The sequence below is a fragment of the Leptinotarsa decemlineata genome, unplaced genomic scaffold (genome assembly GCF_025532065.1).
Source record: "Leptinotarsa decemlineata unplaced genomic scaffold, Ldec_3_MD MMD2_tig00000035_RagTag_RagTag, whole genome shotgun sequence".
NCBI lineage: Eukaryota > Metazoa > Arthropoda > Insecta > Coleoptera > Chrysomelidae > Leptinotarsa > Leptinotarsa decemlineata.
The window spans coordinates 2035221-2046205 of record NW_027412540.1 but is presented as its reverse complement, the minus strand read 5'-3'; the positions used below and the strand labels follow the sequence as shown (position 1 = coordinate 2046205).

Genomic DNA, 10985 nt, shown 5'->3' with positions numbered 1-10985 from the left:
TGTTAACAACCCACTTCATCCAAATCAGCATGCATATACCCCGGGAAGGTCTACTGATTCGGCCCTTCACCATGTGGTTGGCAGAATCGAGAGATCATTGGACAACAAAAAATCCACCCTAGGTATATTCATAGATATTGAGGGAGCGTTTGATAAAACAACCTTTTCAACAATTACCCAGCAACTACACTCCAGGAATGTACCCCTGGTAGTAGGAGAATGGATACTCCAGATGCTCTCTAGCAGAGCAATAAGTATTAATGTAGAAGACATCACAGTTAAAGGACTGGTCATGAGGGGATGTCCACAGAAAGGGGTCTTATCACCCCTTCTCTGGAACATAGTTCTGGATACCCTAATTAATCACCAAAAATGAATTCTACACAATTGCATACGCAGATGACATAGTTATCTTGCAGACCGGCAAATTTGTAAACACACTGTGCGATAGAGCGCAGGATGGGCTCAAACTGATAGAAACATGGTGTAAGGAACAATCACTGTCGATCAATCTCAAGAAGACTGAGAAGGTCCTTTTCACCAGGAAAAGAAGTTTAACGGGCTTAAAACCTCCCGAAATCTTCAAAAGCCAACTAAACTTTTCTGAAGAGGTGAAATACCTTGGTATTATCCTCGACAAGAAGCTAACATGGAACTCTCATCTACAGAGTAGAGCAAAAAGAGCATACGTGGCTTATGAGCAATGTCGGAGGACAGTGGGACGCGCATGGGGTCTTTCACCCCGTGTAGTCGCCTGGATCTACACTGCAATAATAAGACCTATGTTAACGTATGGAGCCATTGCATGGGGACCGAAAGTCCTACAAGCAACGGCCATCCAGAAATTATATCAAATACAGCGACTGGCTTGTTTAAACATCACAGGAGCCATGAGAACAACACCAACCGCGGCAATGGAAGTAATCACGGGTCTGACCCCTCTGGATCTGTTCGTTAAGGAGGTTGCGTTAATGGCCATGGTACGATTGCACACGGCTGGTGTAAACCTAGAAGTAGGAATGGGTCGATTGAGGATGGGCCTATGGCGGGAAGCGCTTACTGCGCAACCTCTGCTGCAGGCAACAAGTGATGCAATTGAACCCAGGTTTGTGTTTAATAAACCTTACAAAATACAAATTAAGCAGAACACAGAGTCAGATGCTACAAATGCAATACGGATTTATACAGATGGCTCAAAAACCAAAGAAGGTTCAGGATGTGGAGTGTACTCCAGATCACAAGCCTAAGGATCAAATGGGGAATGGGAAGAAATACCAGCGTGGTCCAAACAGAACTGGCTGGTATCTCAATCGCCACAAAAGAAATAACCAAGAAAAGAATTTCGGGCAAAAACATAACAATCTGCACTGATAGCAGACAAGCACTATTAGCCTTGAACAGACACCGTGTTACTTCAGGGCTAGCACTAGAGTGCCACCAAGATTTAGCCAAAGCCTCGGTAGATAATAACATTATCCTGAGGTGGATTAAAGGGCACGAAAGGAGTAAAGGTAATCGCATTGCCGACTCTTTAGCCAAGGAAGCGGCTGGACTAAGAATTTTAGGACCAAGCGGCACCCACGGCCTGATGACTTCGACAATTGCGGAACTAGTCAAATGTTACACCCATACTCAATCTTTAAAGACATGGGATGAAATCAAAGGATGTAATCTTGCCAGGATCACTTTGGGCGACCCTGGGAAGCTGGCGCCGAAGAAATATCTGGCGATGACCAGGAAAAATCTACGCCTTACAGTAGGATTTCTGACTGGCCACTGTCAGCTAAGGAAACACCTACATAATATGGGGCTAGTGGACACACCTCTATGCAGGATGTGTGAACAGGAAGATGAGACTGTCAGGCATGTCCTGTGCGAGTGCCCGGAGTTATCGTCAATAAGAGAGTGTGTGTTCGGCGAGTCTTGGCCTACACCTGCCGATATAAAGGAGATGTCTCCCAACGACCTGTCCACCTTCCTGGAAAGGACAGGATGGACGACGACCTAGGAGGACAACTCCTTGGGAGGATGTACAATGGGTCACATGTGGCCTAAGTGCGTGGGCTTACACTCACCCTCCCTACTCTACAGACAGACAGAATAACACTGATGATTTTCAAACAAGACTCAACCTCTAACGGAAGCAAGAAACTCTTTGGAAGGTTCGAAATAGATGAACATTTCAGCCTAGCAGAACAGTATTATAATATTCATGAAGTCATTATTCACTGTGGTTCTGGCGTTGAATTTGGTCATTATTACGCCTTGGTCAAAGACGAAACGGACTGTTTAAGTTTGACGATAGTCGTGTCACGAAGTGTTCTGGTGATGCATTGAATTTATTGGAGCCTCTGGAGACACCCTTTATTTTGCTTTATAAGAGAGAGGACATTGTTGGATCAAGATCTTCAGATGATGTGGTGCTGCAGGTTTTTCCGGGTTTTCCTGCAGCTGAAAAAGCAAATGCGCCACTGGAATCAATGAAGTCGCCCCGGAGCGCCAATTAATTTTTATTGTTGTTTTTATTTTATTTTTATCGTTGTTTTATAATAAAGTCAGAAATAATACAAAATATATGGAAAAGTAACAGAGAATATTCCGCTAGCTTGACAACTGTCACTATTGACACTGAGATTTCGCTCCATTTTGATTCATTTGAATTTTCAAAAATGGTTCGCGCCAAACCTTAAGAGGATGAAAGTGGCAATCCTAGTTCACGACGAAGCCGATGGTGATTTTCATGAAGCAGAAGGGTGTTTTTTCAATGCAAGATAATCCGATAATCCGATCAGCTGAAAATATCTAAGGAAACTGAAACTGTAACTAGAGCTAGAGGAGCTGAGAAAAAATCTATTTCGGAAGAGGAACAGCTGGAAATCATTGTGTCTGTCGTGAATAATCCCCTTGTAGCCCACGACAACAGTTGCTCATGACAATGATGTCTCAATAAATACTTATGAATGGACTGACCCGTTACTTGATTGAAATTGATAACACTATCATTGATAATAATTAAACATTTTTCATTAACGTTTTTTATTTCTAGACGCGTTTCTCTTACATCTCCCGAAGAGGATGGTATATTTCCAGCAATTCTTCAAAACGGACTGGAAAATTGTATAGAGCTAGTCTGGCGTGGAACTATATACCACCCAGTTGGTTGGCAGCAAGGGTGGTATATATACCTTAAGTGGGCCGGAGAGACCCACACCCCAAATCAGTACAACTAATCAGCCTTACATCCTTCCTGCTGAAAGGATTTGGGAGGATACTGGATGGACATTTCAAGAGGGTAGCATTATATGCATCCCCACTGAATAATCACCAGTATGCTTATCAAACCGGCAATTCGACAGATTCAGCATTAAACAACCTCGTTGAGAAAATCTCCCAATCCCTTGACAACAAGGAGATTGCGGTTGCTGTATTTTTTGATATTGAAGGAGCATTTGTCAATGCACTACATAAATCTATAAGATTGTCTCTGGCTAGAAAGGATAAAGAATCGACCATAACTGGCTGGATCTATGCCATGCTAGTAAACAGAACTGCAACTACGACTCTTCAAGGCGAGGCTATCAGGTTCAGGGTCATCAAGGTCTGCCCTCAAGGTGGGGTACTATCTCCCCTTCTGTGGTCGCTCCTGGTGGATAGGCTGCTTGATGCCCTCGACAGAAGAAAAGTTGATCTGCAAGCTTATGCAGACGACCTTGTCATCCTGGCAAGGTCCACGTCGGGAAGGGTAGCTTGTAATATCCTTCAAAGCGCGTTGGACGTTGTTCACAGTTGGTGACTGAGGGAGCAGATGTCTGTCAACCCCAGCAAAACTGTGTTGATCCTCTTCACCAAGAGAAGGCAATTGGACGATCTAACGCCACTTTTCCTCAATGGTGTGGTCATTCCATTTGGAACGGAGGTGAAATATCTTGGCATTGTCCTTGACAAAAGACTCACCTGAAACACTCACTTGGAAAAAATTTTACACAAAGTCAAACTGTCTCTATGGACATGTCGAAGGATTTGGGGTAAAACTTGGGGTTTAGGTCCCAAACAAATCCATGGGATTTATGTGATGATTGTCAGACCAATGATCACCTATGGTGCAATTGCTTGGTGGCCGAAGGCTTTACAGAAAACGGCCCGAGCGAAGCTCTCTGGCTTACAGAGACAGACTTGTCTCTGGATATCAGTGGTGCCATCAGTACCACACCGTCAGCGGCCATGGAGATCCTTCTAGATCTACCTCCTCTCCACATTTTTTTGGAAAGAGAGGCTAAATGGACTGCATACAGACTTGTGCACATTGCCAATTGAACAAATCAATTCAATGCAGAGTGCAACAGACTGTTGGTTAACATTGGAAGTCACAGTATTCTGGAAATGACCTCTGACTTTATGCCTCCAACTGTCAACTACGAACTGCCTTATAAAGTACTATTCCCGAGTAGAAAGGACTGGATCCTGCGGGAGAAGGAAATATTAAGAGCAGATAGTTGTTGGTTAACAGATGGATCAAAAACACCTTCCGGTTCTGGTGCAGGTGTTTTCAGTCGCAGACCCAGGACAGAGTTATCTACCCGCCTAGAACCTTATGCGACTGTATTTCAAGCGGAAATCTACGCTATTGAATTGTGTGCGGAGAGATTGGATAAATCCAACCTCACTCACAAATCAATGAAAATATTCTCAGACAGTCAAGCGGCGTTGGAAGCTTTTGGCTCCCACCGAGCAACGTCTAAATTAGTAGCAAACTGCCAAAAAAAGACTCTCCTCGATAGGAAGACTAAACAGATTGTCTCTGGTCTGGATTCCTGGCCATACTGGCCTGGAAGGCAATGAAGCTGCTGACTCTCTTGCATAGGAGGGTGTAGCAAGCGGCTTCATCGGACCTGTCATTGGCATCGCTTTGGGCTTTGCCAAACAAACACTTAACACGTGAATGGCAAGAAGAGTTATGGACTTCTGGCAAAATCTTTCAGGATTGGCTCGCTCCAAGGCGTTTATTCACCCTTCGAAGCTTGACTCCAAACAGTTGTTGGACTACAGTAGGGATGAACTACGATGTCTAACAGGCCTTCTTACAGGTCACTGTCATTTGAATCATCACATGCAGAGACTTGGACTGTCGGAAGACAGTGTGTGTCGCCTCTGTCTGGAAAATGATGAAACTGCAGATCATGTACTTTGTGCCTGCCCTACTGGGGACCGAATCAGGTTTTTTGAGTTCGGCAGATCCGTACTCTCACCATGTGACCTGAAAGACCACTCACCATACAAACTAATCGGCTTCGTTAAGAAACTGAGTTTATTTGGCCTAGTGTGAATAGGTGTGAGCCACAATGAACCCTTATTGGGTGCAATACCTACCTCTTACATGATAGCTTTCTCGGTAGAAGGTACAGTGTTAGCGAAACGCGTCTAGAAATGAAAAATCCAACTTCATGTCAACCTAATACGAATAATCTATATGTAGGAAGTATAAATAAAATTAAACCATTCGATATCGTTGTATGAAAACTTGGAGATCTTGGATAAATTTCACGTCGATCTAGAGGAACTGAAATTCTTAAAGCTTGCATTTGTATTTTCGCATGGACCTTACGCCTGAAGCAGGTGTAAAATCAATTGAATCCATTTGGCTCCTATCATTGGCAACCAATTCATTCAATTCTGAAGTACAGCTATACGTATAAAATAATGCATACTTATATAATTCATTCTGAATGAGTAAATGACACCTAAGCATAAAAATGCCTGTGTTTGTGCTTAATCACTCATTCATGAACAAAAAGTTGTTACGTTTCAATTTAGCACTAGATCAAACTGCTCTTATGTGACCTTTCAAAACACTACCTTACCTTTTAAGATTTTTATTCAAAGGATATTAACAATGTAATTGAGTTACAAGTAGATTTTATTCATTTAACATCATAGTAATGGGAATCTTCCGTTCCATAGAAAACCATACCTGAAATGTACAAGAATAAATGTATGCTCCCTGACTAACTGCTTGACCAGTACTTACGTATTCTCCTATTGCCAATCGACGTTGGAGATCCGAAATTCCTCGTTAGGTTGAAATAGTTGTTATTGTTTGTTTCTCAGTTTACTTCGCCTATCATTTTCAGCCGTTGTCTGCCTTATTCTCTATACCTTTCCGAGAATATTTCTTGCATAGATTGTTATTCATCACTTCCAGAAGGTTTACTGACATATTAGAGCCATATCGCCTGAAAAACAATATTAGTTAGCTCTGGTTTCTGAATACTGTTTGATATTTTCGGTAAATATTCTGCATAAGATGAATGTTCAAATATTCGTACTGAATGGGAAAGATGTGACGACTTACCTTATATGTTTCTATTCCATCGCATAAATAAGGATTGGTAAATAGTTGAAAATAGGTTGGAGTGAATACTTTTGTAAACATTATAATAAACAAGGTTAAGAGACAGCTGTTGGTTGACATCTGCCGAACTTTCGTAGTGTCGTTCCGTCGACTTACACCGAACTAGTTCTACAGTTGTTCACGGGTGAGGGATTGATCGGCTACTCAAGTTGTCAAGGGTTGTTTTAGGGTTGCATTGCTTTGAGAAGGAGTTTTGATGGGTCATGGACTTGTTGATATTGTCTCAAGTGGCTGTGGAGGAATTGATAGATTTATGATGTTGTGCACAGCGCCCCCTTGGTGCTTGTAGTGTAGATTGGACGCACTGTGGCAACAACTGGTTAGCTGTCAGATGTGGCAGTGTCTTAGTATTCGGAAGTTGGCCTTCGATGAGCTTGGTTCGGAGTTCAAAGCGTACCATCAGACTGATTGTAGGATATATTTGGTTGTATTTGTGCCATCCTTCACGGGGATTATTTCTACAAGTCAGGATTGTATAGTGGAAGACTGATTGGTCATTTTGGTGTGGATATTTGCAGTCTGAAACTTAAGCTCTTTTGAGGATTTGTGGTGGTTACCGAACTCGTGCCAGGTGGAAGGATTTCCGAAATTAGGTATGTCTGAAACACTGTCGCATCTCTCATGTGGTCTTAGCTATGATATCACCTCTTCAATTCTACCACCTTCGTTTCTCGTCTCTAGATTCATAAGAAACAGAAGGCCCTCAGTCACTCATCAAGTCCCCGTAGGACTTCCGTGCAGAGCACCGCACACGAAGAAGCGTATAGAAAACCCCTTGGCCAGGGTAAGAATTTTACCATTGAATGTGTTTTTGATTATTTTAGTAATTTCTGATTCCATCGTTATATCTCAACTGAATATTAGTATTGAAGAGAGGTTTCAACACTCATTCAATTGTCTTGATTCTTACGGGTCATATGGTTATACAGGGCACCCAATATACCAGGGGTATTGATTAGTCAAATAGTCCCTATTGAATGGGGGTTGAATCTCACCTTGTTTTTATCTGATTCTGATTGAGAATTTTCTTCCGTAGGGTTTTTTTTTCTTCTCCTTTCCTTTTTTTTTTCTTCTTCTTAAGTTTTTTATCTTTCTGGATCTTATTTGGTGATCCATTACTGGTCCAGCTTGTCGTGCCCTACAGGGTGATCTATCTTGGTGGTGCTACAGGGTGATCCATCTCCACCGTACTACAGGGTGATCCACCGGTGCTACAGGGTGATCCATCTCCGTCGAACTACGGGGTAGCCTAACACCATATACCGGGTGGCCCAAAAGGAGCACGCAAGTTATAATTGATTTATTTGAAAATTTGTGCTATACTGAGATATTAAAATAATTGTTTACCCTTATGTTTATTGATACCTGTTGATATAGTGTTGTTTATCGTTTATTGATTAAGAGTTGTTTATTGATACCTGATTGATATAGATATTTGTGAAACGGAAATTGAGGTATATTCTTCCTTTAACGATTGCTGATTGACACCGATGCGCCTACGCCTGAGCTCACGCGACGCAAACGAGTTTGTCTTACCATCCGATACTAATATTTACGATTTCACCTACTCAATTTTCGTGGTAGTTTTACTCGACGTATTGTAGTTTTTTTGAGCGTCGTTACTACCGTAATTTATGGCTGATTGAATTCGTGGTTATATACACCGCGCTCGTGTATTGACATTTGAACATCGCGTAGTAGTGTGAATATTGCATTGTTGTCTTAGAAGCGTTGTTGGTTAATCCATGTAAGTTAGGATTACTGAATAAATCATATTGGGGATCTTTATCTTTTATTGTTATTGATATTGTGAGTTACTTAGGGTATCTGGAGGATTCAATTTACCTGGCGCCCATTAAGATCTATTTGAAATTCGCTAAGTTGTTTAACCCACTCCCGTCTCCACTGTTTAGCTTAGCCGCGGATACCCATCTGTCTTATTTGTTACCGACAGATGATTTAGTCTCCTCTTGTGGTTTGTGAGGTGACATTTTGAAGTGTACAATAAATATAAAATTAACATTTAGTGATTAGCATTCACTAATAGAAAATAGATAAATATATTGGAAAATACATAAAAACTAAAAAGAACTAAATACCGTTCAAGTTCAAATATAATCGATATTGAACTCCAGATCTTTATGCTCAATGAGCTGAGACCCTAACGACCTAAGAACACTCACCCCTGGCCATTTTTCAACAGAAACTTCGGAATTGGAATTGTGAACTATGTCGGTAGTGATAGATATACTAGTGAAAATGAAAATACTCTTTTCTCTGGATTTCCTCTCACTAATGCCTGAAATAGTCGATGATTATAAAAAATGATTATGTGTTTTGTGAAATTGCTCTATCTATTCTGTTTCAAAATCTATTATAGGACCACTGAACTCATCAACTACATTAATGATCTATGTAGGTCGACCTATATGGTGTCGGAATGCTAAGTTGTTCTCTTTGCGAATGATTCTTTTATCATCAGTTCTAACAGCGATAATTTTAATTTCCATACATAGGTACAGTTGTGTCGAGTTGGTCAGTCGAGTTCCAGACACACTGCTGTCGAGTCAGATTTTTCATGCACTGATGAGAGATAATAATCTCGAATTTGGTCTTACTGTTGAATGATACTTCTCATCTGCAAGACTATCCTTTGTGCCTCGAAGGGTAAAAAAAACTATCCTTTGTGAGATATCTTGAATACATATCTGTTGGATATGATTCAATATCCAGCTGAGTATTAGCCGTAGAAGTAGTTGTTTTCCGGAAAGTATTTGACAATCCTTCAGCGGAGATAGTTTGGAAGAGGTGTTTTTGAATGCCATTACGGAATATTTATTTTCTCATTTCGTATGTATATCTGTTTGACGCATTCATCAATTTTTTTTATTTCTGTTAGTATTGAAAGTGAAGTTGTGTTCATCAGATAAGAGAGCTATAGAATGATTTGAATCTCCAATCCTAAAGATAATAATTCAGTGAATTTCAAATCTATATCCTATTTCTTTATTCTGAGATCTATTATTTGTTTTGCACCTATATAAATAATAAAGGGGAAGACAATAAATCATTCAGTCACATTTGAGTGGTTTCGAAATTAATTTTGGTACATGGTCATGAAACACATACAAATGTTCAACATGTTGAGTTGAGCTACCATAATCTGGTTACCAGCTACAACTAACTGCAAAATCCCTTGCACTATGATTACAAAGTTGAAAATCAAATACGACTTTCAGTTAAACTCCTAATCACCTTTCCAATACCTTTCATTGCACGTAACATAGATAATAAATAACTCGTTGTTCCACACGCCAGTGCGGTATCTTTTGTTTTACTTTGAAAGACTTTGAAATTGCCAAGCCAAGCTATTATGTGGCTGGGTTGAAAAATAACTTAGGAGTGGGATTCGAGGCATACCCTCATGCGAACATGACATTTCGGGATTGGTGAAGTCAGCCCGCATAGCGAGATTATCAAAACATTTAAATGAAGCCAAGTAACTTCCATCAAGTTGTTTAAAAGCCTTTGGAGGAAATTTATTCAGTAAATCATATTATATTTCTGCTCAAATAATTTTAATGAAATCACTCAGATGGCCAGGTTTCCATATAACCACACAACGTGACATGCAATGTTTAAAGATTTAAATAATCACTGCTCAACATTCTTGTTCTATAAAATTTTACAATCATCAGAAATATCTGGAAATTATTTTCAATCGAACACTCTCCAAACTCCAGAAGGTGAACTATCATTGAGAAAGACTTTAGGAGAATTAGGAAGATGTTTTTGAGCCAAGAGTTTGTAGCTAGTCTTGAGGTTACCAAAGTTACAGTCTGGGGATGAACCAACATCGAAGTGAAAAAACAATAAAAATACGAGACTGTGCCTGACGAAATTTATTTTAGATGTACATTTCTACCACTTCATTAGTATCATCAGGTGATGATCAACTTATAACTAGAGTCGTGTATATTGTTCTAGTGCAGGAGTCTCCAAACTATGGCCCGCGGGCCAAATCCGGCCCGCCAGTGTCATCAATCCGGCCCGCGACAGCCAATGATTTACTGTCATCAATCTGGCCCGCGACAGCCAATGATCACCTAATTGTTGTTACTATTGCTGTGATAAGTTGAAGAATTAAACACAGAATGATAATTACTCGGTTTTATTTACTTGCAAGGTAAAACTTAACGACAGAAATGATGACAAAGAAAACTTAACATAAGTATCTAAGTTTAAGCATATTAATACCTAACAAATAATTGAAATGAATCACAGTAAAACAAAAACACTAATGAGATTTATGTAATTGTGATTTTCCACCGACAATACTTTGTAATTGTGGATCAATTTTACTTGTACTAATTATCAAAAGAGATTTAAGATGCTCATCGGTTAATTGAAATCTGTAAACATTCTTTGTGTACTTCATCTTGGAAAACGTTTTCTCACACAAGTAAGTAGTACCAAAAACAGAAAAAAACCCACGAGCAAATTTATGCAAATTATCAAATTGTTCCAGTGGAAGACTCTTATAAAATTTCAACAAAGATGAATTTTCATATTTGTT

The 10985-nt window shown here is 40.1% G+C and overlaps 1 long non-coding RNA gene across 1 annotated transcript; it reads right to left on the bottom strand.

The window, feature by feature from the left end:
- Positions 1–5859: 5859 nt before the first annotated feature.
- On the bottom strand, positions 5860–9059 carry LOC141480955 (uncharacterized). The gene is made up of 2 exons (XR_012464660.1): positions 6350–9059; positions 5860–6230 (listed from the first exon to the last, which is right to left on the bottom strand). It is a non-coding gene; the product is annotated as an uncharacterized lncRNA (long non-coding RNA).
- Between the last annotated feature and the right edge of the window lie 1926 nt (positions 9060–10985).